The 27986-nt window shown below is 40.3% G+C and overlaps 1 pseudogene across 1 annotated transcript; it reads left to right on the forward strand.

Annotated features, from left to right (window-relative positions):
• The first annotated feature begins 15586 nt into the window (after positions 1–15586).
• LOC309819942 (olfactory receptor 2T27-like) lies at positions 15587–26844 on the forward strand (annotated as a pseudogene). Its single transcript has 2 exons — positions 15587–15639; positions 25858–26844. The product of its transcript is annotated as an olfactory receptor 2T27-like (transcript).
• Positions 26845–27986: the final 1142 nt, after the last annotated feature.

The raw sequence follows: 27986 nt of genomic DNA on the forward strand, positions 1-27986 counted from the left end.
GATTCAAACAGTTGCTAATCAAGGGAAGGGAGAAGAATGCGGAAACAAGGAAGGAGCTGTCAATAAACAATAGTGCAGTGTTGGGGCAGGGTCCTAGTTCCTCCTCAAGGAATATACATAACAATATCTTTGAGTTCTTCTGATGGAACTAAGGCTCCAACCCAGGTGGAAGATGGTAAGTTCATGCTGAGCACAAGATCCCTGGAATACTGCCCAGTTTCCTCAGCACCAACCAATCAGAAGAAAGTCACACACCCTGCAGCCCTCACCCCAAATTTTGCCTATGAAAACATCCCCCCCCCCCAGAAAAGAACAGAAAACAAAAAAAGACAAAACAACTTTTCCTCCTAAACCATTGAGGAGCTCAGGGGTTTTCAGCATAGGCTACCCATTCTCTTTGCTTGACCCTGCAATAAACGTTTCTCTGCTCCAGACTCTGATGTTTCAGTTTATTTGGCGTCTGTGCATCAGGGACACAAATTGTGTTCAGTAACAAAGTCATGATAAATCCAGGGAAGAAAAAAAAATCATTTTTAATGAAAAGGCCCTGGTCGGCTTTGAAATAGGTTAAGGGTGACATATAAAGGAAGGGGGCAGGGCACAACCATTAAAAGAACGACACAACCATTAAGAAGAACAGGAAACTGGTTAGAACGTACTAGGTCCAAGATGGCGGAAGATTCAAATTCCAGTAGACCTTGAGCCTCATTATACGCTCATTGTAATACATTAGCATCTAAATGACACACCCACAAGTGCCATGACAGTTCCGGGCCGAACATAAAAGGCCGAAACGTGGGCGGTGGCCCAGTTCCTGGAAATCTCTGCCCTTTCCCCAAAATAGTTGGAATAATCCTCCCACTCGTTAGCCTATGAAATTACCCAACTCATAAAAGCTAACCACTCCCACACCTCGGGGCCACTCTCACTTTCTAAGACCCTGACCTCATGCCCTGGGGTCACCTCTCTTGCCTTCTGAGATGGCCCATACTCTGTCTACGGAGTGTGTATCTCTCGAAATAAACCTACTTTAACTTTACTTCGGCTCCCTCCTGAATTCTTTCCTGTGTGAAGCCAACCAAGGACTCTCACTTGGCGACCCGTCCCAGGGACTCACTCGAGACCTGGGACATGACCATTGTCTTGTGTCCCATTTTTCCTAGCACGTGGGGAAGAGACTTCATGAGAAGAGGACTTCTTTTACCCGGAAACACCTAGGAGTTGCCTTCACTCCTCATCCCTCTCCCTTGCTCCCTTGGTGGCTGTGAGGGACTCTTATAAAAGTCCAGACGACTTTGGCTTGGCAGCTGTGGGCAATAGATGACAATTAACTCTTGGGTGCCACCTATCTATTCCTCAGAGGGACAACTCTCTTTGGGACCCCAAAGTATCACTTTGGGGACTGGTTTATTCCAACAAGGCTACAGCAGAAGCTCCACGGTGGGGTGGGATGGGAGGCAGGGGTGGTCCGTTTCTGGGTATTGTGTATCCTAGTGCACTTTTGTCTTGATAATCAGATCAAACCTCCAACAGTCATGGAAACACTGATATCTTGGAGGTACTCGGCTCTCCCACCTATAATCTCCTGCCCTCCCTAACCTCTGTCTGTCTTTTTGTCTTGTCTGTTTTCCAGAAAGGCGTGTGAGTGCAACAGAGAGACCTAGGGAGGAGACCTGACTGGATTCTGGTCTCACCATTCTGCACAGCCCTGAGCATTTTCCTGGGAGTCTTTTAACTGCTATGAGCCTCAGGAGTCTGCTCAGTGACCTGCACGGGCAGAGGCACAGCTGTGCCTGCCAAGCTTGTAACCTGGGCTCACCCCTGCATCATCTGACCTAGAAAGGGAAAGGTACACACATAAGTTGTGCAAGATTTTATGTGAACCTCGACATGCCCCTCCCTTTGGTAGATGGTAACCCAAGAAGCAGGAAAAAAGGCTCAGGAATTTCCCTATAACTGGAAGAAACTTGTGTATTTACCTCTTATGGCAATTGGAAGAGCTTTGCCCATGTTAACTCATTTAATCTTCACAATTATTTAGCAAAATAGGCACAATTATTACCCTCATTTTATGGTTAAGGCATGGAGTGGTTAAGGAATTGGATTAGGGACACACAGCTGACCCAAGATTCCAATTCAGGCAACCTGTATAGGTAGTCCGGGCTTTTCATAGTGTGCTGAGTTACTGCTCACTAAGGCATTAAGCAACAAATTCCACAAATGGTTTTTAAATTACTGCTGTGGTAAAGGCTACAGACAAGAAATGCAGAGAGAAGATACAGGGAGGTATTCCTTAGTCTATGAGGTCAGGGAAGGCTTCCATGAGAAGTAACTTTGAAAGTGAGATGTGGCAGATGAATAAAAAGTAGCAGGAAAGCGGGCTTCCCTGGTGATGCAGTGGTTGAGAGTCCACCTGCCGATGCAGGAGACACGGGTTCGTGCCCTGGTCCGGGAAGATCCCACATGCCGCGGAGCGGCTGGGCCCATGAGCCATGGCCGCTGAGCCTGCGTGTCTGGAGCCTGTGCTCCACAGCAGGAGAGGCCACAACAGTAAGAGGCCTGCGTACCGCAAAAAAAAAAAAAAAAAAAAAAAAAAAAATTAGCAGGAAAAAGGGAGGGCACAGGAATTTCCACATCTGGTAGGACAGAGGGGAATAGGCCAGAGTAGCACCAGACCTTGTACTTTACCTTGAGAGTCCATTTGGACAAGGATGTGACATATCAAATTTTGTGTTTTCTAAGATGTTTCTGCTGCAGTGGGGTGAAGGGGAAGGAGTACTGGGGCTACTGGAGAGGGGCAGCAGGTACAGGGGAGATAGTGAGGTATAGGGGAGGGGCAGTGCAGTTCAGTGTAAGGCAGTACAGTACACAGGAAGGGCAGTGAGTTTTAGGGGTGCAGAGGAGTGGCAGTGAGTTTTAGGAGAGAAACAGTGGGGCAGTGGGGTGCAGAGGAGGGGCAGTGGGGTACATTGTAGGGGCAGTGAGTTTTAGGGTAGGGACAGTGAAGTCAGGGGAAGCGGGCAGTGCTGGGGATTTGGGGGAGGTGAGTTTCAAAGCTATTGAGCTAGGACAACTGAGATACCCATCAGGAGCTGCTAACAGCAACAGAGGTGCAGAGAAGTAGAGAGATCTGAGAAATATGTGGGAAGTAAGCAGGGGAGAACTTCCCAGTTTCTGACTTGAACAGAAGGGTGATATTTTGAGGAGGAAGGAATATTTCCGCATGAGTTCGGTGTGAGACTTGCTGAGTTTCAGGGTAGCCACAGGGAGGGGCAGCAGGATATGCACATCTGGAAATCAGGGAGAACTTCAGGCTGCAGGGGAAGCACTTGTCACTGTAATTAAAGGTGTGAGAGTAAATGAGATGGCCATGGGAGAAAGCACATAAGAGACCCTGGATGGAGAGTCCTAGGAAACATCTATATTTAAAAGCCTCTGTCCATACCATCAACCAAGAAAAATGCAGAAGGCTGCAAATTAGAAAAGAGTTTACTCGGAGTCTTAGAAATTGCAATTCAGGAGATAGATTCAGGTAAAACCCAAAGAGTTTTCTGGAAAAGAAAGAGTCAATGGCTTATAAAGGCAAAAGCCACAGAGCTGTTAAAGTTGTCCGGCAAGAATTATGATTAACTCTGATACAAGAAAGAAAATATTTGATGGGTTAGCTAAAGATGGTGGAGTAGAAGGACATGTGCTCACCCCCTCTTATGAAAACACCAGAATCACAACTCATGGCTGAAAAACCATCAAAAAAACAAAAAAAACAAAAACACTGGAACCTACCAAAAAAGACACCCTAGATCCAAAGAAGCCACAATGAGGCAGTAGGAGGGGCACAATCATGGTTTAATCACATACCTGCCAGGTGGGTGACACACAGACTGGAAAACAATTATACAACAGAAATTCTCCCACTACAGTGGAAGTTCTGAGCCCCATGTCAGGCTTCCCAGCCTGGGGGTCTGGCAATGCGAGGAGGAATCCCCAGAGAATCTGGCTTTGAAGGCCAGTGGGATTCATTTGCAGGACTTCCATAGGACTGGGGGAGACAAAAACTCAACTCTTGGGGGGCACACACAAAGTCTTGTGAGCACTAGGACCCAGGGGAAAAAAGCAGTGACCCCACAAGTGACTGGCCCGACCTACCTGCTAGTATTGGAGGGTCTCCTGCAGAGGTGGGGTGGGGTGGTGGTGGGGGGTGGTGTCTGTGGCTCACTGCAGGGACAAAGACATTGGGAACAGCAATTCTGGGAAGTACTCGTTGGTGTGAGCCTTCCTGGAGACTGCTATTAGCCCCACAAAACAGCCTGTAGGCTCCAGAGCTATGTAGCCTTAGGTCAAACAACCAACAGGGAGGGAACACAGCCCCACCCATCATCAGAGAAGTAGATTAATGCTTTACTGAGCATGGCCTTGCCCACCAGAGGGACAAGACCCAGCTCTACCCACCACTAGTCCCTCCCATCTGGAAGCTTGCACAAGTTTCTTAGATAGCCACATCCACCAAAGGGTGGACTGCAGAAGTAAGAACTACAATCCTGCAGTCTGTGGAATGAAAACCACAATCACAGAAAGTTAGACAAAATGAAACAGCAGAAGGTTATGTCCCAGATGAAGGAACAAGATAAAACCCCAGAAAAGCAACTAAGTGAAGTGAAGATAGGCAACTTTCTGGAAAAAGAATTCAGAATACTGATAATGAAGATGATCCAGGATCTCAGAAAAAGAATGGAGACAAGGATTGAGAAGGTGCAAAAAATGTTTAACAAAGACCTAGAAGAACTAAAGAGCAAAGAGAGATGAACAGTACAATAAATGAAATGAAAAATACACTAGAAGGAATCAATAGCTGAATAACTGAGGCAGAAGAATGGATAAGTGACCTGGAAGACAGAATGGTGGAAAACACTGCCATTGAACAGAATAAAGACAAAAGAATGAAAAGAAATGAAGACAGTCTAAGAGACCTCTGCGACAACATGAAATGCACCAACATTCACATAATAGCGGTCCCAGAAGGAGAAGACAGAGAGAAGGACCTGAGAAAATATTTGAAGAAATAATAGCTGAAAACTTCCCTAATGTGGGAAAGGAAACAGTCACCCAGAGAGTCCCAGGCATGATAAAGCCAAGAAGGAACACACTGAGACACATAGTAATCAAATTGACAAAAATTAAAGACAAAGAAAATATTTTAAAAGCAACAAGGGAAAAACGACAAATAACATACAAGGGAACTCCCATAAGGTTATCAGCTGATTATTCAGCAGACATTCTGCAGGCTAGAAGGGAGTGGCAGGATATATTTAAAGTGATGAAAGGGAAGAACCTACAACCAAGGTTACTCTAACCAGCAAGGATCTCATTCAGATTTGACAAAGAAATCAAAAGCTTTACAGACAAGCAAAAACTAAGAGGATTCAGCACCACCAAACCAGCTTTACAACAAATTCTAAGGGAACTTCTCTAAGTGGGAAACACAAGAGAAGAAAAGGACCTACAAAAACAAACCCAAAACAATTAAGGAAATGGTCATAGGAACATACATATCGATAATTACCTTAAACGTGAAGGTATTAAACATAAATGGATTAAATGCTCCAACCAAAAGACACAGGCTTGCTGAATGGACACAAAAACAAGACCCATATACATGTTGTCTACAAGAGACCCACTTCAGACCTAGGGACACATACACACTGAAAGTGAGGGGATGGAAAAAGATATTCCATGCAAATGGAAATCAAAAGGAAGCTGGAGTAGCAATACACATATCACGTAATATAGACTTTAAAATAAAGAATGTTACAAGAGACAAGGAAAGACACTACATAGTGATCAAAAGATCAATCCAAGAAGAAGATATAACAATTATAAATATATATGCACCCAATATAGGAGCACCTCAATACATAAGGCAACTGCTAACAGCTGTAAAAGAGGAAATTGACAGTAACACAATAATAGTGGGGGACTTTAACACCTCACTTACACCAATGGACAGATCATCCAAAATGAAAATAAATAAGGAAACAGAAGCTTTAAATGGCACAATAGGCCAGGTAGGTTTAACTGATATTTATAGGACATTCCATCCAAAAACAGCAGATTACACTTTCTCCTCAAGTGCACACGGAACATTCTCCTGGATAGATCACATCTTGGGTCACAAATCAAGCCCAGTAAATTTAAGAAAATTGAAATCATATCAAGTATCTTTTCTGACCACAACGCTATGAGATTAGAAATGAATTACAGGGGAAAAACGTAAAAAACACAAACACATAGAGGCTAAACTCTACGTTACGAAATAACCAAGAGATCACTGAAGAAATCAAAGAGGAATCAAAAAATACGTAGAGACAAATGACAATGAAAACACGACAATCCAAAACACATGGGGTGCAGCAAAAGCAGTTCTAAGAGGGAAGTTTATAGCTATACAAACGTACCTCAAGAAACAAGAAAAATCTCAAATAAACAATCTAACCTTACACCTAAAGGAACTAGAGAGAGAAGAACAAACAAAACCCAAAGTTAGCAGAAGGAAAGAAATCATAAAGATCAGAGCAGAAATAAATGAAATAGAAACAAAGAAAACAATAGCAAAGATCAATAAAACTAAAAGCTGGTTCTTTGAGAAGATAAACAAAATTGATAAACCATTAGCCAGACACATCAAGAAAAAGAGGGAGAGGACTCAAATCACTAAAATTAGAAATGAAAAAGGAGAAGTTACAACAAACACTGCAGAAATACAAAGCATCCTAAGACACTACTACAAGCAACTCTATGCCAATAAAATGGACAACTGGGAAGAAATGTACAAATTCTTAGAAAGGTATAACCTTCCATGACTGAACCAAGAAGAAATAGAAAATATGAACAGACAAATCACAAGTAATGAAATTGAAACTGTGGTTAAAAATCTTCCAACAAACAAAAGTCCAGGACCAGATGGCTTCACAGGTGAATTCTATGAAACATTTAGAGAAGAGCTAACACCCATCCTTCTCAAACTCTTCCAAAAAATTGCAGAGGAAGGAACACTCCCAAACTCATTCTATGAGGCCACCATCACCCTGATACCAAAACCAGACAAAGATACTACAAAAAAGAAAATTACAGACCAATATCACTGATGATTATAGATGCAAAAATCCTCAACAAAATACGAGCAAACAGAATCCAACAGCACATTAAAAGGATCATACACCACAATCAAGTAGGATTTATCCCAGGGATGCAAGGATTCTTCAGTATATGCAAATCAATCAATGTGCTACACCATATTAACAAATTGAAGAATAAAAACCATATGACCATCTCAATAGATACAGAAAAAGCTTTTGACAAAATTCAACATCCATTTATGATAAAAACTCTCCAGAAAGTGGGCATAGAGGGAACCTACCTCAACATAATAAAGGCTATATATGACAAACCCACAGCAAACATCATTCTCAATGGTGGAAAACTGAAAGCATTTCCTCTAAGATCAGGAACAAGACAATGATGTCCAGTCTCACCACTATTATTCAACATAGTTTTGGAAGTCCTAGCCATGGCAGTCAGAGAAGAAAAAGAAATAAAAGGAATAGAAATTGGAAAAGAAGAAGTAAAACTGTCACTGTTTGCATATGACATGATATTATACATAGCGAATCCTAAAGATGCCACCAGAAAACTACTAGAGCTACTCAGTGAATTTAGTAAAGTTGCAGGATACAAAATTAATGCACAGAAATCTCTTGCATTCCTATACACTAATGATGAAAAATCTGAAAGAGAAATTAAGGAAACACTCCCATTTACCATTGTAACAAAAAGAATAAAATACCTAGGAATAAACCTACCTAGGGAGGCAAAAGACCTGTATGCAGAACACTAGAAGACACTGATGAAAGACATTAAAGATGATACCAACAGATGGAGAGATATACCATGTTCTTGGATTGGAAGAATCAATATTGTGAAAATGACTCTACTACCCAAAGCAATCTACAGATTCAATGCAATCCCTATCAAATTACCAATGGCATTTTTTACAGAACTAGAACAAAAAATCTTAAAATTTGTATGGAGATGCAAAAGACCCAGAATAGCCAAAGCCATCTTGAGGGAAAAAAATGGAGCTGGAGGAATCAGACTCCCTGACTTCAGACTATACTACAAAGCTACAGTAATCAAGACAATATGGTAGTGGCACAGAAACAGAAACATAGATCAATGGAACAAAATAGAAAGCCCAGAGGTAAACCCACGCACCTATGGTCAACTAATCTATGACAAAGGAGGCAAGGATATACAATGGAGAAAATACAGTCTCTTCAATAAGTGGTGCTGGGAAAACTGGACAGCTACATGTAAAAGAATGAAATTCGAACACTCCCTAACACCATATACAAAAATAAACTCAAGATGGATTAGACACCTAAATGTAAGATCGAACACTGTAAAACTCTTAGGGGAAACATAAGAAGAACACTCTTTGACATAAACCACAGCAAGATCTTTTTTGATCCACCTCGTAGAGTAATGGAAATAAAAACAAAAATAAACAAATGGGACCTAATGACACTTAAAAGCTTTTGCACAGCAAAGGAAACCATAAACAAAATGAAAAGACAACCCTCAGAATGGGAGAAAATATTTAGAAATGAATCAATGGACAAAGGATTAATCTCCAAAATATATAAACAGCTCATGCAGCTCAATGTTAAAAAAACAAACAACCTAATCCAAAAATGGGCAGAAGACCTAAATAGACATTTCTTCAAAGAAGACGTACAACTGGCCAAGAAGTACATGAAAAGCTGCCCAGCATCACTAATTATTAGAGAAATGCAAATCAAAACTACAATGAGGTATCACCTCATACCAGTTAGAATGGGCTTCATCAGAAAATCTACAAACAACAAATGCTGGAGAGGGTGTGGAGAAAAGGGAACCCTCTTGTACTGTTGGTGAGAATGTAAACTGATACAGCCACTATGGAGAGCAGTATGGAGGTTCCTTAAAAATCTAAAAATAGAATTACCATATGATCCAGCAATCCCACTACTGGGCATATACCCAGAGAAAACCACAATTCAAAAAGACACATGTACCCCAGTGTTCATTGCAACACTATTTACAATAGCCAGGTCATGGAAGCAACCTAAATGCCCATTGACAGACGAATGGGTAAAGAAGATGTTGTACATATATACAATGGAATATTACTCAGCCATAAAAAGGAACGAAATTGGGTCATTTGTTGAGACGTGGATAGATCTAGAGACTGTCATACAGAGTGAAGTAAGTCAGAAAGAGAAAAACAAATATTGTACATTAACACATGTATTTGGAACCTAGAAAAATGGTACAGATGAACCGGTTTTCAGGGCAGAAATTGAGACACAGGTGTAGAGAACATATGTATGCACACCAAGAGGGGAAAGCCGTGCGTGGGGGTGGGGGTGTGATGAATTGGGCAATTGGGATTGACATGTATACACTGATGTACATAAAATTGATGACTAATAAGAACCTGCTGTATAAAAAAATAAATAAAATAAAATTCAAAAAAAAAAGATTGTACAAACTCTTTGGGGGAAGAAGTAATAAAGTTTAAAAAAAATTAATGGAAATTTACAACTAATGTAATTTGACAGTCCCCAAATAATTTTACAGGTTATTTTTCTGAATAAATTCATTGAGAGTTATTACAAATTCTCTGTTATATTTGTTATATTAACCTTTGTAATGCGGTTGGCAAATACAATTGAGTCAATTGTACACACCGATTATATCTATAGGATTTTAATTTTTTGCTTTCCATTCATTTTTGCATCTCAGACTCGACTTCTGGAACCTTTGTCTTTTTCTTCAATTAAATTATTGGAAAGTATTTTATTAAACATTGATTATAGGTAAATATTCCCTCTTGATCTAAAGTGTCTAACTTTTCTTGTTTTTTTTTTTTTTTTTTTAAGCGGTACGCAGGCTTCTCACTGTTGTGGCCTCTCCCGTCGCGGAGCACAGGCTCTGGACGCGCAGGCTCAGCGGCCATGGCTCACGGGCCTAGTCGCTCCGCGGCATGTGGGATCTTCCCGGACCGGGGCACGAACCCGTGTCCCCTGCATCGGCAGGCGGACTCTCAACCACTGCACCACCAGGGAAGCCCTCCCCTTATATATTTTTGATGTAAAAATTTACCTCTTTTTATACTGTGTATTCATTAACAAATTATAGTATTCGTAGTTATTTATAATGATCTTATCCTTTAACATTTATACGATAAGTAGGTGGTTGACATGCCATTCTAATAGAGAGTTATAGTTTTCTAATTGTAACTGTCTATTTTCACCATTACCAGAGTGTTGTGTACTCTCATACGTCTTTATGTTGCTGATTGATGTCTTTTCACTTCAGCTTAAAGAACTCCTTTTAACATTTCTTTCAAGGCAGATCTAGTGGTGGTGAACTCCCTCAACTTTTGTTTATATGGGAAGCCTTCATTTCCTTTTCATATCTGAAGGATAACTTTGCTGGATAAAATATTCTTGACAGGAAATTTTTATCTTTTAACACTCTGAATATGTCATTTCACTCTCTCCTGGCTTGTAGGATTTCTGCTGAGAAATCCACTGATAGCCTAATGGGAATTCCTTTTTCAGTTACTTTCTTTTCTTCTTTCACTGCCTTTAAGATTCTTTTTCTTTTTTTTAACCTTTTCATCCCTTTCATCAATTCCCTCCCCCATCCTACTCCCCTACTCTGGCTTATGGCAATTACCTATCTGTTTTCTGTATCTATGAGTTTTTATTTTTTAAGACTCCACATATAAGAGAAATCATATGGTTTTGTCTGTCTCTGTTTGACTTATTTCACTTAGCATAATGTCCTTGAGGTCTATCCATGTTGCCACAAATGACAAGATTTCATCTTTTTAAATGGCTGAATAATATCTATATTTATGTCTATATGTCTGTGTATCACATTTTCCTTAACCATTCATCTGTCAAATGGAAATTTAGGTTTTCATGGCTTGACTATTGTAAATGATGCTGCATTGAACATGGGGGTGCATATATCTTTTTGAGCTAGAGTTCTTGTTTTGTTTGGATAAATACCCAGAACTAGAATTTCTGGGTGAAGATCCTTTCTTAATCATTGATTTTTGACAGTTTTATTATAATATGTCTTGGAGAAGGTCTTTTTGCATTGAGATAATAAGGTGTTCTATTAGCTTCATGGGTTTGGATATCCAAGTCCTTCCCCATGTTTGGGAAGTTCTCAGCTATTATTTCTTTATTTATTTTTTATTTTTTTTTGGCGGTACGTGGGCCTCTCACTGCTGTGGCCTCTCCCGTTGTGGAGCACAGGCTCCGGATGCGCAGGCTCAGCGGCCATGGCTCACGGGCCCAGCCGCTCCGCGGCATGTGAGATCTTCCCATACCGGGGCACAAACCCGTGTCCCCTGCCTTGGCAGGTGCTCTCAACCACTGCGCCACCAGGGAAGCCCTATTATTTCTTTAAATAAACTTTGTCTCTTTCTACTTCTCTTCTGGTACACCAATTATTCTTATATTTGCTCTTCTGATTAAATCCAATAGCTGTCACAAAATTTCTTTACTTTTTAAAAATCTGAGTTTTCTCTCCTCTTATAATTGAATTATCTCTATATTCCTATCCTCCAACTCACTTATTCTTTGTTTGATCTGGTCTGCCCTGTTAGCAATATTCTCTATTTCAATCTTTATCTCATCATTGAATTCTTCAGCTTCAGAATTTCTGTTGGTTCTTTTTACTTTTCTTCTTAATAGTTTCAATACCTTTAGTAAAACTCTCCTTCATTAATTTTATTAATTTTATTCCTGAGTTTACTAAAATGTCTTTCTGAGTTTTCTTGTAGCTCACTGAATTTCTTCATAATGGCTATTTTGAATTCTTTACCAGTTAGATCAAAATATTTCATGCCTTGAGTTTGGTTGCTGGAGAATGATCATTTTCCTTTTGTGATACCATGCTTCCTTGATTTTTAAAATTCTTTTTGAAGGTATGGCCTTCTGCTTTCACAAGTGAAGTAGTAGACAACTCCTTAAGATTTTTTAATGTCTTCTTTTGTTCTTACAATTCAACAGATTGGCTATTAGAAACTTTTCTTTTCTATTCCAGGTGGTGGTGCTATATGTACAAGTTTGTTGTTCCTTTTTCCAGAGCTGGCTCTTGTGGATGCCCTTGAGCGCACACACAGAGCCAGCAGCAGAGTGTGGGGAGGTGTGGGCTTAGAACCTGAAGCTTTGTGGGTGCACATGGACTGGTGGGGGGATCGTTGAGTGGGGCACATCTAGAAGTGCATGGGCAGACCTCCTGTTGAAGTCCCAAAGCAGACAGGAGGAAACGCATCTGAAGGAAATGTGTTCCTTCAATATCCTTTGCTATTTTTATCTGCTTTCCTTCTTTTTCTCTCACTCCCCTCAGCCACGGAATTTTTTCCTCAGAAATATGGGAGCTGCTGGAGAAAAATAGGTCCTTCTACCTGCAACTCACACAACTGCTCACCAATTTTGCTTTCTTGCTCTGTAGGAGAGGCTGCTGCTTCCCACCACCTCTGCTGGAGAAGCTGCTGCTAAAGGCTCAGCCCCTTACAGTGTCACCCTGGGTGACACTTGGCAAGTGTCCACCCTCTCCTCTGCCTCCAAACTTATCTCTATTCTGCTCTGATGGCATGCCAGATTCTCCTCTCAGGCAGGCTGGACCTCCACGAATTCTCTACTGCCTGTAGGTATTCACGCAATTTGGCACTCTCTAGCTTCCCTTTTATTCTGATTGCAGGGAGTGGGGCAGGCTCACCAACTCCCTTGGTTCTGCAGCTCGCACCAAGGTCCTATCCTCCCACTTTAGGTTGCACAGGGGGATAGAAATCTTCCAGGTGCCCTGGTGTAATGTGTAAAGGCATTTATGTTTGGTTACGGATCTTCATTTAGTTGTTAATCAAAGGGGAGAGAAAAGAGGAAGGACACACACCAACATGATGCTGAAGTCACCTGAGAATATTGTTTGGGATTGTATTTTGGGGGTCACTTATTAGTTTACAAACTTTGATGTTCAAATCTCTCCCTAGGTTTACGAAGTTTTCTACCATTATTTCTTTTAATTATTAATCTCCCTCTCTGCTCCTTCTGGGATTCCATGGATACCTAGATTAGCTGTACTAATGGTGTCCCATAAGTCCTATAGACTTTTTTTCATTTGTTTTCATTTTTCTTTTTGCTTCTCTGACTGGATAATTTCAAAAGCATCAGCTGACTTATCCTTCCTTCTGCTTTGTCCTGTCTGATGTTGAATCACTCTATTAAATTCTCCAAGCCAGTCATTGTATTCTTCAGCTCCAAAATTTCTTTTCAGTGCTTTTTAATGTTTTCTATCTCATTATTGAGCTTCTCATTTTGCTTTTGTATTGTTTTCCTCACTTTGTTAACTTGTGCATCTGTGTTTTCTTGTAGCTTTCTGAACACCTTTAGAAAAATTGTTTTTATCACTTTGTTGGGCTATTTAGGTATCTCCATTTCTTTGGGTCAGTTATTGTAAGTTTACTGTGTTCCTTTCATGGTGTCATTTTCTCTGATTTTTAAACTTCTTGTCACCTTGTATAGTTACCTATGTATTTGACAAAGCAGTCACCTCTGACTTTATGGACTGATTTCTGTGATGAAAAACCTTTACCTGCATGTTGGAACATGCTGGAGCATCCGGTGACCCTAAGTTTAGTGGTGCACATCACCAAGTGTAGTTTGGTGTGTTGTGGCTCTGAGTCTGGGATGTGTGTAATATTTTGTTGGGTCAGGCTGCTGTGATCCACAGCATCAACAACTCTGTGGTCCTTGGCGAGCACTGCCAGGGGTCTGCAGTGGCTGCAAGGGTGTTTGTGATCCTCAACTTTGCTCCCAGTCTAGTGGCTAGGACCAGGGTAGGCAGTGGTTGTCAGAATAGTGGTGTGCACATACTCATTTGTGGATGCCAGCTCTAAGTGCCTGTGAGTAGCAGTGGCCGACTTCTAATGTACACATAGTTGTGGGCAGTGGCCAATAACAAGGGCCTGGTCCAACTGTGGGCACACTGGCAGCTGTGGGGGCCCTCGCTATCAGCGTGCATTCCTGTGACTGCAAGTTCTTGCCATGTGTGCATGGCAGTGGGTGTCAGTGACTGAAGCTGAACCTGATCATGCAGATATACAGCTGAAGATGCTAGATGCAGGTGAGCCCAGTGGTGCAGGCCAGTGACAGGAGACAGAGCCAGATCTAGGCCTACCAGCAGCTGTTGGGTGCGGGTGTGGGAGAGGAAGTGGGAAGAGACTCAGTGACTGGTATTTGTGGGGTGAAATCCAGTTAAATCTGAAGGTAGGCCACAGCAGCTCCGCTGGCCATTGGTTTCTTCAGTGGCAAAAGTTGATGGGTTTCTCTGCAGAGCAGGTCCCTAGGAATTGTGGTTACTCTTGTTGCATGGCTGTTATTGGTATCCCCTGATATTCATTCTTGTTTCTGGCCATCCTTATACATCTCAACTTTGTCACTGTGTGGGTGGGAGGTAACCTAAGTGACACCTAATGTGGTGCCGGCTTGGGAAGCTGGTTGCTTCCTCCACTCTTCCCTTGTCAGTGAAAGAAACTCTTTCCAGATGGGGAGTTTTCTCTTGGCAATGAGCAGTGCCGGTCTGGGGTTGGGATGATGCAGGCAAAATAAAACTTCTTCTTTCTATTTTTATACAGTTATTCCCAGGGTTTCTTTTGTTTCACTGTGTTGCTGAACTTTCTTAAGTGGAGTCCTGGGCTCTCCCAGAGCTGTTTTGTTTATGGATAGCTGTCTAATTGCTGACCTTTGTGGAGAGATAGAGGTTGGGGTTTCCTACTTTATCATCTCGGTGACATCACTTCTACACTAGGGCTGTTTCTGAGTGGAACTGGTGACTTGTGCTTTTTAGATAGTTCTGGGTATTACTCCAGGGCCCCAGCTCTAAGGCTGATTGAATCCAGGCATTACCTTGTCTAGTATCCTCCTGAAACAGTCTGTCTCTTGCCACTCTTCTAACCAGTAACACTAAAGTCACAGATGTAATGTTTTCAAAGAACTTATCTTCTAAAGAACTATATCAGCCAAGCTTGTGCTTTGAGATGTTTTTTTTACAGTTATAATAGAAACCAGCTTAGGTGAACTGACTTTTTAGGGCAACGTTATGTGTCACACACCTAAGACACTCACCCTACAGGTAGTCAGGGAATGCCATCAGCAAAGAATCCATCCAAATAATGTTAGCAAAAAGACTCATGTGGTCATCAAGGTCTGCCTTATTCTGGTCAGGAGCACACTATTGATCTGGTCACTGTTGAGAAAACAGTGAGGTCGTTGATTGGTCAAAACAAGTCACATACATCTTTACCTTCTTCTGTTTGGGCAACAGAGAAACGTGTTGCATATAAGAGTGCTCATTTTAACAGAACTAAGAAGCAACTTTGTTAGATAGGCGAACATTTTAGAAATTCAGTTTTCCTACAGTGTGTGATATTCCCTGATAATATTGGTTACCATTGTCCAAACGTGTCATGTACCAGTATCCTCTTTATAAAAATAATTTTGCTGAACAGGGCATTGTAAGGTAAGCAAATTTATCTTCATTTCCTTTAACTGTACAATTCTTCTCTTATATTCATTGATACTTCTATCTCCATGGGGTACCCTGAAAAGGCCTTCCACCACCATCAACCTCTTTTCCAAAGGCTTGAAAAGATGAAAAGTTAAGATGGCTATTAATCATCAATGGGTGAGAGATTATGTAAATTCATTTAAAAATCTTTTAAAAATTCAAGATTTTATGCTAACCAATTCTTAAACACAATGTGTGTTTCTGGTTAGGTTAAATAAAAATTTTTTTCCTTGCATACAACCTTTTTGGATAAAAGATCTGAATAAAAATAAACAATGCCTTAGAAAAGGTAAAGTTTTAATTACTAAGACATACCAGACATCATTGACTATGAGACAGCACAGGAAGGCTTGAGCTCCTGCACTTTCTACCCAAAACATCTCTGGATATCACCCACACTCATGAGAAGGACAAACTGATGTCATAGACAAACAATATCATTTGAATCTAACTGCCTTGATCAGGCCCTGAGAAACTAAGGACTAAACTAATTTATTCAGGCTGCACTGGCCACCCCAGGGTAGAACTCCCTAGGACAGGAGACCACACTGGGAGCCTTGTTAACCTGATTGACTAATACATGCCTTTTTGAGGTGCCCTAACATTGTTAACTCTTTGTTTCCAGGGGTACTGCATGTACCTCCTGAGAATGTCCTTCTTGTGTGGAAACCCTGTTTATCATGACACTGCCTCTGCCCTGTCTCTTCTCTGGGGCTGGATATGGCTCCAGGGATCCAAGTTCCTGATGCACCTCTCTCTTAGTGACTTGGATGCCAAAATGCCTTGCCATTGTGCTGCACACTGCCCCCAGCGTTCTAAGTTACAACTTCAACCCACTATCACAGAAGCCACACTATTGCTTCTCTATGCCCTGCCCCCAGGGTCCTGAGTTGGGTCTTTAAGCCACCATCACTGAGCTATGATGTTGTTGCTCTGTGTCTTACACCCTGGGGCCTGATTCAGGACTCTGACCTGCCATCCCCAGGGCATGCTTCCATTGCACCCCACAGCTAGGTCCAGGCCTTTGCTATGCCTTTTAATCCCTGGTCCCATGCTGCTTCGTCCTGCTTCCCCCCAAGGACCGAGTCACTACTACAAGCTCCAGTAACTCAGACTCTCATTCCATAGTGACTTTCACAGGTCTACATTTCACACACCACCACCACTGCCACAGCAAGTGCTCCTGTGCCGCACGCCCCAGGTGTCACTATAGTTCTGCAAAACCTTGAGTCCAGGACATGAATCTGCTGATGCTCTGAGTACCTGTGTCCCAGACCTGGCACTAAGAGGAATTTACTCAGCTAGAACTTTCCCAATGGGCAAAAAGGAGAACAAGAGGACTCCAGCAGCTTTTTGCACTGACAACCTCAATAGATTTAGCCTCCACTGTCACCACACACACCTGCAATATTCCCTTAGTCTTGGTCACCATGGAACCCTAGAGTCTTTCCCAAAGTTGACCTCAGCTGATGGAGATTCAAGAAGACCATAACACTGCACCTTCCCTGGAACCAGAGATGATACACCCCACCTCACAGGTACCCTCACAGCCACCTTCAACTGAAGGTCTTTCCAAACTGAAGTCAGTCCATAAAGAGTGGAAGAGGTGACTGCTCACTCAAATGCACAGATATCAATGCAAAGGCATTAGGAACATGAAAAACCAAGCAAACATGACATCACCAAAGGAACAGAATAATTTTTCAGTAAACAACCCCAAAGAAATTTAGATCTGTGAGTTACCTAAAAAAAAAAAAAAAAGACTATTATAAGAGACAAAGAAGGACACTACATAACGATCAAGGGATCAATCCAAGAAGAAGCTGTAACAATTGTAAATATTTATGCACCCAACATAGGAGCACCTCAATACATAAGGCAAATGCTAACAGCCATAAAAGGGGAAATCGACAGTAACACAATCATAGGAGGGGACTTTAACACCCCACTTTCACCAATGGACAGATCAACTAAAATGAAAATAAATAAGGAAACGCAAGCTCTAAATGATACATTAAACAAGAGGGACTTAATTGATACTTATAGGACATTCCATCCAAAAGCAACAGAATACACTTTCTTCTCAAGTGCTCAAGGATAGATCATATCTTGGGTCACAAATCAAGCCTTGGTAAATTTAAGAAAATTGAAATCGTATCAAGTATCTTTTCTTTATTTTTTTTTCTTTTGTGGTACGTGGGCCTCTCACTGTTGTGGCCTCTCCAGTTGCAGAGCACAGGCTCCAGATACGCAGGCTCAGCGCCCACGGCTCACGGGCCAAGCCGCTCCATGGTATGTTGGATCTTCCCCGACTGGGGCACGAACCCGTGTCCCCTGCATCGGCAGGCGGACTCTCAACCACTGCACCAGCAGGGGAGCCCTCAAGTATCTTTTCTGACCACAATGCTATGAGACTAGATATCAATTACAGGAAAAAATCTGTAAAAAAACCCCACAAAATCATGGAGGCTAAACAATACACTACTAAATAACCAAGAGATCACTGAAGAAATCAAAGAGAAAATCAAAAAAATACCTTGAAACAAATGACAATGAAAACATGGTGACCCAAAACCTATGGGATGCAGCAGAAGCAGTTCTAAGAGGGAAGCTTATAACAGGAAAATCCTACCTTAAGAAACAAGAAACATCTCAAATAAACAACCTAACCTTACACCTAAAGCAATTAGAGAAAGAAGAACAAAATATCCCCAAAGTTAGCAGAAGAAAAGAAATCATAAAGATCAGATCAGAAATAAATGAAAAAGAAATAAGGAAACGATAGTAAAGATTAATAAAACTAAAAGCTGGTTCTTTGAGAAGGTAGACAAAATTGATAAACCATTAGCCAGATTCATCAAGAAAAAAAAGGAGAAGACTCAAATCAATAGAATTAGAAATGAAAAAGGAGAAGTAACAACTGACACTGCAAAAATACAAAGGCTCATGAGAGATTACTACAAGCAACTATATGCAAATAAAACGGACAACCTGGAGGAATGGACAAATTCTTAGAAATGCACAACATTCCGAGAATGAACCAGGAAGAAATAGAAAATATGAACAGATCAATCACAAGCACTGAAGTTGAAACTGTGTTTAAAAACCATCCAACAAACAAAAGCCCAGGACCAGATGGCTTCACAGGCGAACTGTATCAAACATTTAGAAAAGAGCTAACACCTATCCTTCTCAAACTCTTCCAAAATATAGCAGAGGGAGGAACACTCCCAAACTCATTCTATGAGGCCACCATCACCCTGATACCAAAACCAGACAAAGATGTCACAAAGAAAGAAAACTACAGGCCAATATCACTGATGAACATAGATGCAAAAATCCTCAACAAAATACTAGCAAACAGAATCCAACAGGACATTAAAAGGATCATATACCATGATCAAGTGGGATTTACCCCAGGAATGCAAGGATTCTTCAATATACACAAATGAATCAATGTGATACACCATATTAACAAATTGAAGGAGAAAAACCATATGATCACCTCAATAGATGCAGAGAAAGCTTTTGACAAAATTCAACACCCATTTATGATAAAAACCCTCCAGAAAGTAGGCAAAGAGGGAACTTACCTCAACATAATAAAGACCATATATGACAAACCCACAGCCAACATCATCCTCAGTGGTGAAAAACTGAAACCATTTCCACTAAGATCAGGAACAAGACAAGGTTGCCCACTCTCACACTATTATTCAACATAGTTTTGGAAGTTTTAGCCACAACAATCAGAGAAGAAAAAGAAATAAAAGGAATCCAAATCAGAAAAGAAGAAATAAAGCTGTCACTGTTTGCAGATGACATGATACTAAACATAGAGAATCCTAAAGATGCTACCAGAAAATTACTAGAGCTCATCAATGAATTTGGTAAAGTTGCAGGATACAAAATTAATACACAGAAATCTCTTGCATTGCTATACACTAATGATGAAAAATCTGAAAGAGAAATTAAGAAAACACTCCCATTTACCGTTGCAATAAAAAGAATAAAATATCTAGGAATAAACCTACCTAAGGAGACAACGACCTCTATGCAGACAATTAAAGACACCGATGAAAGAACTTAAAGATGATACAAATAGATGGAGAGATATACCATGTTCTTGGATTGGAAGAATCAACATTGTGAAAATGACTATACTACCCAAAGCAATCTACAGATTCAATGCAATCCCTATCAAATTACCACTAGCATTTTTCACAGAACTGAACAAAAAATTTCACAATTTGCATGGAAACACAAAAGACCCCAAATAGCAAAAGCAATCTTGAGAAAGAAAAATAAAGCTGGAGCAATCAGGCTCCCTGGCTTCAGACTATACTACAAAGCTTCAGTAATCAAGACAGCATGGTACTGGCAAAAAACAGAAATATAGGGCTTCCCTGGAGGCGCAGTGGTTGAGAGTCCGCCTGCCGATGCAGGGGACATGGGTTCGAGCCCTGGTCCGGGAAGATCCCACATGCCGCGGAGCAGCTGGGCCCGTGAGCCATGGCCGCTGAGCCTGCGCATCCAGAGCCTGTGCTCCACAACGGGAGAGGCCACAGCAGTGAGAGGCCCGCGTACTGCAAAAAAAACACACAAAAAAACAATAACAACAACAACAACAAAAACCAGAAACATAGATCAATGGAACAGGATAGAAAGCCCAGAGATAAACCCATGCACATATGGGTCAGCTTATCTTTGATAAAGGAGGCAAGAATATACAATGGAGAAAAGACAACCTCTTCAATAAATGGTGCTGGGACAACGGCACAGCTACATGTAAAAGAATGAAATTAGAACACTCCCTCACACCATACACAAAAATAAACTCAAAATGGATTAAAGAACTAAATGTAAGGCCAGAAACTATCAAACTCTTAGAGGAAAACATAGGCAGAACACTCTATGACATACATCACAGCAAGATCCTTTTTGACCCACCTCCTAGAGAAATGGAAATAAAAAAATAAATAAGCAAATGGGAGCTAATGAAACTTAATAGCTTTTGCACAGCAAAGGAAACCATAAACAAGATGAAAAGACAACCCTCAGAATGGGAGAAAATATTTGCAAATGAAGCAACTGACAAAGGGTTAATCTCCAAAATTTATAAGCAGCTCATGCAGCTCAATATCAAAAAAACAAACACCACCATCCAAAAATGGGCAGAAGACCCAAATAGACATTTCTCCAAAGAAGATATACAGATTGCCAATAAGCACATAGAACAATGCTCAGCATCATTAATCATTAGAGAAATGCAAATCAAAACTGCAATGAGATATCATCTCACACCATTCAGAATATCCATCATCAAAAGATCTACAAACAATAAATGCTGGAGAGGGTGTGGAGAAAAGGGAACCCTCTTGCACTGTTGGTGGGAATGTAAATTGATACAGGCACTATGGAGAACACTATGGAAGTTCCTTCAAAAACTAAAACTAGAACTACCATACGACCCAGCAATCCCACTACTGGGCATATACCCTGAGAAAACCATAATTCAAAAAGAGTCATGTATCAAAATGTTCATTGCAGCTCTATTTACAATAGCCAGGACATGGAAGCAACCTAATTGTCCATCAGCAGATGAATGGATAAAGAAGATGTGGCACATATATACAATGAAATACTACTCAGCCATAAAAAGAAACAAAATTGAGTTATTTGTAGTGAGGTGGATGGACCTAGAGTCTGTCATACAGAGTGAAGTTAATCAGAAAGAGAAGAACAAATACTGTATGCTAACATATATATATGGAATCTAAAAAATAATAATAATAATAATGGTCATGAAGAACCTAGGGGCAAGACGGGAATAAAGACACAGACCTACTAGAGAATGGACTTGAGGATACGGGGAGGGGGAAGGGTAAGCTGGGATGAAGTGAGAGAGTGGCATGGACATGTATACACTACCAAACGTAAAACAGATAGCTAGTGGGAAGCAGCCACATAGCACAGGGAGATCAGCTTGGTGCTTTGTGACCACCTAGCGGTGTGGGATAGGGAGGATGGGAGGAAGGGAGACGCAAGAGGGAAGAGATATGGGGATATATGTATATGTATTTGGCTATACATATAACTGGTTATACATATAACTGATTCACTTTGTTATAAAGTAGAAACTAACACACCATTGTAAAGAAATTATACTCCAATATAGATGTTAAAAAACAAAATAAAAGTTAAGGAAAAAAGAAAAAAGATCCTGCAAGCTCTACAGCACAGCCAAATAAATAAATAAATCAAAATTTAAAAATTAAACAAAATATTAAACTCTGAATTATCAATAATTAGAATATATATATAAGAGATTTGACCTGACACTTTACCCCAAATCAATTAAAAGATGATCAAACCTGTTAATAATGTGAGTAATACAAATGACATTTAAATCACATAGCACAGCCCTACATATCTGTTAGAATAGCTAAAATTCAAATAACTGACAATACCAACTGCTGGCCAGAGTGGGAATACAAAATGGTACAGCACTTTCAAAGGCATTTTCGCAAATGTTTATCAAGTTAAATACAGACTTGCTAAAAACCAACAATTCTCCTTCTAGGTATTTACACAGTGAATAATAAATAACATGGTGTTGGATTATAACACAAAGTTGAATATACGTATACGTGAGAGCATACTGATAAAAATAAATGGTTTAATAAACAAATGGGGAAGAAGGGATAAAACTTCCTTACAGGATTCCAAATAATAAATATGTGGATACTCACTCCCTGAAAGTGGAGCTGAAGCCCTTATCCCCTGAAGTGTGAACTGGATTTAAAAGGTTCACTTCCAAAAATAGAGTACAGAAGGGGGAAAATAGTAGCTTTAAAATGGAAACGTGCTGGCTAACACTACCTTAACTAAGTGATGAATGTTAACAAGCCACCGATAACTCATGTTGACGTCATGTATCCCCTGATAAGACATAATATTATCTATGTGATAATCTTCCCTAAATACATAACTCTAATGTAGTCATAGCAAAACATCTGAGAAACTCAAATTGAGGGATATTGTACATAATATCTGACCAATACTCTTTAAATTTTCAAAGTCTTTAAAAATGGAAAGACAGAAAATGTCACAGATAGGAGGTGATGAGGAAGCATGATGACTAAATGAAACATGGTATCGTGGATTGAATCCCGGAAGGGAAAAAGATAACATTAGTGGAAAAATTGGTGAAATCCAAATGAGGTCTGGAGTTTAGTTAATAGTAATATACCAATGTTAATTTCTTAGTTTTAACAAACACATTAACATTAACTGAAGCTGGTATATGGGAATTCTCTGTATTATTCTTGCATCTTTTCTGTAAATCTAAAATCATTTCAAAATAAAAATTTATTTTAAAAAGCTAGAAATGAAACAGAGAGAAACCTCATATATGGTTGGAAAGAAGCACAACAATTTGTTATCAATAACTACCTCCAGGGAGGGTATGGGAAGAGATAGGAGGATAAGTAGATTTCACTAGTTACTTCTTGTAACTGTGTATTTTTAAAAAGCTTTATCACTGATAATATATTTATATATTACTTGTGGAAAACCATTAGGAAAGAAATTATTTAAAAGCCAAGATGGCCAGTTTTCACGATGATGAAGAGCTATGCTTGTCCTCAGCGACAACGTGTTTTGAATCTGTGAGAGAGAAAAATCCCTTCTGTATGTGACTGCTACTGGAGAAAGTAAAATTTACCATCTTCAGGTAAATTCAATAATGGCTTACCAGAACATGATTTCTTGTTGATGAGTCAGAAAATCCATCCCAAATAAATGAGGCTTCATGAGAAGTCAAAATGTGGGACATATTTAAGCAACACAGGAGAATAAAATCCCGGATAAACAGGGTAATCCTCCCCACCCGAGTCTTGTTTTAAGGAAAACCCAACGCAATAGAGAAAAACATATCACTTAATGGGTATCTAGGGACTCACTTCCTCTGTGGTTTCCTATTTGCCTCAAAGATCCTCTGGGACACTTGCTGTCGTCATGTGTATATGTAATTGTCTATATGATCTCAGAAATACCACTTGCAGGTGGAAAACAAAATACTCCAGTCTCCTAACACCAAGCCTTCTTCAGGAAGCAACCAGGAACATCACTACTTTGGGGAAGCATGTTTTTTTTGAGGAAAATCCAGTATGTATAGGTAAACAAGTGTAGGTAAAATGATGAAGAGATTGGCCTGTCTTCCAATAATTATATCAACTGTTTTGTCTCTCTTCGGGGTAATATTTGCCCTTAATAGAGTCCTTTGTAGCAACTTGAAAAGCCAAGGGGGAATATTCAGTTCAATTAACCTGGTGCAACTTTAAGGATATAGGACGAATGTTAAGAACATTTTTACTAAATTAAATCACCTTTTGGATCTGGTTCTTTCTTCAACTTTCACCTCCTTGTCCCACTGTTCTTAAGAGCTTTCCATAACCTCTATCTGGAAATTTAGTAGTCAGCTTATGGGAAAACATAATTATTGGGTCCCAGAAGTAAGTAAACCTAGTAAACATCAATGAAGCAGCATTAAGAGTAAATCCTCAGTGTCATCTTCATTTTTCAATGGGAATTTACACATCACCACTGTTACCACCAGGTGGTACCCCTTGGCAGTGTTGGTTGGGAAAGTGGGGAATCTTAATGAACTTTTCATGTACCAATCAGAGTTTTCCTTTTGAAATTTGTCCCTTACCCCACCCCTTAACTGCATTTTCCTAACCTACAGATTTGTTGTAGATTGACGTTTTCTTAACGCCTAAATACAATCTGCGTAACTAGTGACATGGTCATAAAAATTACATTTCATGTGTAGTTGCTTCTAGGCTATTTCAAGCTGCTTAGAGTAGAAAATTCTGCATTTCTATTTCCACAAACTTTAGGGAGGGGTATGTTTCCTCTTGAATGCAGGCACAATCTTATTTCTCATTTAGAGCTTATGAAATCTGATTTAGTTATTATATCTGAATTTATCCTGATGTGGTTTATATAAGTTTCTATGAATAAATCTAAAGGAAAACACACCACTGACTATATCGGTTCATTCCTTGGCTGACGTGTGTTGTGCTAGAAAATGACCTCCTAGATTCAAGTACAACAGATTCATTTTGCTGCGCTCTATTTCACATTTATCTATGGTTTCTTCCATGGATTTATGTAACCAGATCCATAGGTAGAGGACTGCTAAGAAGAAAAGTTTGTGTGTTTACCTGTTGCATATCTAGCCATGGCTACAAGAAATGGCTGCCTATGACCTCAAGGCATTCTCCATAGTGAAAATAGTTTGTGATCATAGGAAACCCCATAGATCTTTATTACTGAGGCTTAACAGAACACATTAAACAGAAGACTAAAATTTAAATGATGAAACATCTGAAAACCCAGCATTAAAATCATGAAATTGAGGATGGTGGAGGTAGGAACTCTGAGAAATATAATAGATCATGTTAATTGTTTCCATTTCTCTCTTCATGCCTCATTCTTTTTTTTTTTTTTTTTTTTTTTGCGGTATACGGGCCTCCCACTGCTGTGGCCTCTCCTGCTGCGGAGCACAGGTTCCGGATGCGCAGGCTCAGTGGCCATGGCTCACGGGCCCAGCCGCTCTGCGGCATGTGGGATCTTCGTGGACCGGGGCATGAACCCGCGTCCCCTGCATTGGCAGGCGGACTCTCAACCCCTGCGCCACCAGGGAAGCCCCTATGCCTCATCCTTTTGTGGTTCACCGTGGGTGGAGTTTATTTCCCCACCACAATGATGTTGGGCTTCTACGTGCGACTTGCTCTAGTCAGGGGAATGTGGTAGAAAGTAATAGAGTCAGTTCTAAGTTCAAGCATTAGGGGGAATCATGTCGTTCTTCTTGCCCATTTTTGGTTTCTGCCATCTTCCTTAAGAAGAGCAAGCCCCAGAAAGAGGATTATTGGTGGAATATATCTGTACTTGATTGGCAGCCTAAAGCAAAATGCTCCACCTGACTTACAGACGTGGCAGCAAGAAAATACATGTTTATTGTCATAAGCCATTGAAATTTGTGGAGTCATTTTTTATCTCACATTATTACAGCAATACTTGACCAATAAAAATATTGTAAAAGGCTTTAAAGCATTTAATTTGACTCCTGTTCCCCTTTCCTTCTTCTTTTGGTTCAACCAGATCAGTCACAGCCATTGAGGAAGGAAATGAGACATTAACAACAGGTTTTATTCTCTCAGGACTCTTCCCCAGTAGGAAGTATGTCAGTATTCTTATCTACCTTATCATCCTGATCTACCTTGCTGCAGTAATTGGGAACTTCATCCTGCTCCTCCTGATATGGAAGGACTTGAGGCTCCACACTCCAATGTACTTTCTGCTCAGCCACCATTCTCTCATAGACCTGGCCCTCATCAGCGGTACTGCTGCAAAGATGACGGTAAACTTTTTCTCTGGAAGGAAGGACATCACTCATGTTGGCTGTGGGACCCAGCTATTTTAATTTTTTACTCTTGGGGTGCTGAATATATCCTCTTGACCCTCATGGCCTGTGACTGATATGTAGCTATTTGTAACCCCTTGAGATATGCAGTCATTATAAACCAAGGGGTCTGTGCAAATGGTCCTAGTGTCTTGGACTGGGGGCATTTTAGCTTCTACAGCCCACACATTCTATACTATGATTCTGCCTATCTGTGGCTCCAGAGAAATCCACCATTTCTTCTGTGAGATACCAGCAATCATGAAGATCTCATGCAAAGACACTTCCACCTATGAAGTGGTGGTCTTTGTGATGGGCATCACATATATCATCATCCCTTTTGGATTTATTATGGCTTCATACACCTTCATCTTCCTCACGGTCCTGCATATGAAATCCCCCTCAAGGCAGGAACAAAGCCTTGGCCCCCTGCTTCTCCCAACTTAACAGTGGTAAGCTTTTATCTAGGACCATATGTTTATATGTACGTGACACCTGGTTCCTCCCATACCCCTGATCAGGAGCAGGCTGTGTCTGTATTTTGCACTGTCCTCACACCCATGCTCAATCCACTCATCTACAGCTTGAGAAACAAAGATGTGGTAGGAGCTTTCCAGAAGGTCCTGAGGAAACATCCAGTCTCTAAGTGGAACACATACATATCAAGGTGGAAAACAGTTATCTAGAGGGTCAAGAACAAAGACTCCAGGAGCATCACATTCGCATTTTCCAGCATGAGGTACTTTGCTGTAGCCCTATAGGCAAACCACATGGTTGAATTCGATTGACAATATTAATTCAATCATAAATAGTTTGTAAGGAGCTTTTTCCCAATCAATTTCTAATAATGTGTTTTCAAAATGGATCAATTCAATTGCTATTCATCAAACCAGTTCATAAACACAAAGTTCCAATCTTCTCTTTTTATATCTGAAATATTTAGACATTTTTTAGTGTCCTTGAGGCTCAGCTTTATTTGGTATTATTGGTGCTTCAGGTCTTGTTAACTTCCATTGTTAGAAGTACCAAGTTCCTGTGAAAGACATATGTGACTGACAATGTAAAAAAAGAATTGGTTTTATCATGGACAATAAAAACAACATTTTTTTCTCCTAAATGCCCTAGAAAACTCAATATTTTGGCTCTATTCTCCCTGCCTGTCTTGGATAGAAGCTTTTTTTGGTCTAGCTTCAGATCCTTCAACCAATAAGTGCACTGGTAACTCAAGATAGAAAGTGGAAATAAGGGTCTCAAAAAGCTACACCTACCTGTCACCTATTTAGAGAAGTACCCTCTGCCCATGCCAAATATTCCCCAGATTCTCTGGAATCAGTGCATATTCATAGCTGTCTTTTTCCTTATGGCATACTTTTAAGCTCTTAGGAGTCACTGTCATTTATCTATAATGAATGCATAAATAGGTGAAATTTGATGCACAGAGATAAAAATAATTGGAGTGATTTTGAGTTTGGTAGTCTATGTAAAATAATTATAAGGTTCACCAAACAATGAAACAGATTGAACTATGAATAAGGCTGAAGTAACCAATAGAGATAGACAACATTTCACAGTTGGTTATATGAATATTAGAGAGGTGTTGTATTGGACTCCCAGGAGGAGATCCATGACTGCATGTGGAAACACATGCAAACCCAGATTGCTACCTAAGTCCAGAGTGGATGATGCCTCTATTGCTTAGAACACAGAATACAAGCAAAAAGGCTGACCAGCTGCTACTGAGAACAAGGGCTGTGAAAGGCATCCAGGTAAGGCTCTTCTCTGACATTGTGAAAGTGTCATCTGGGGCAATGCCACATTTCACATGACA

Source organism: Grampus griseus (assembly GCF_964374135.1).
Source record: "Grampus griseus genome assembly, chromosome: 3".
Classification (NCBI taxonomy): domain Eukaryota; kingdom Metazoa; phylum Chordata; class Mammalia; order Artiodactyla; family Delphinidae; genus Grampus; species Grampus griseus.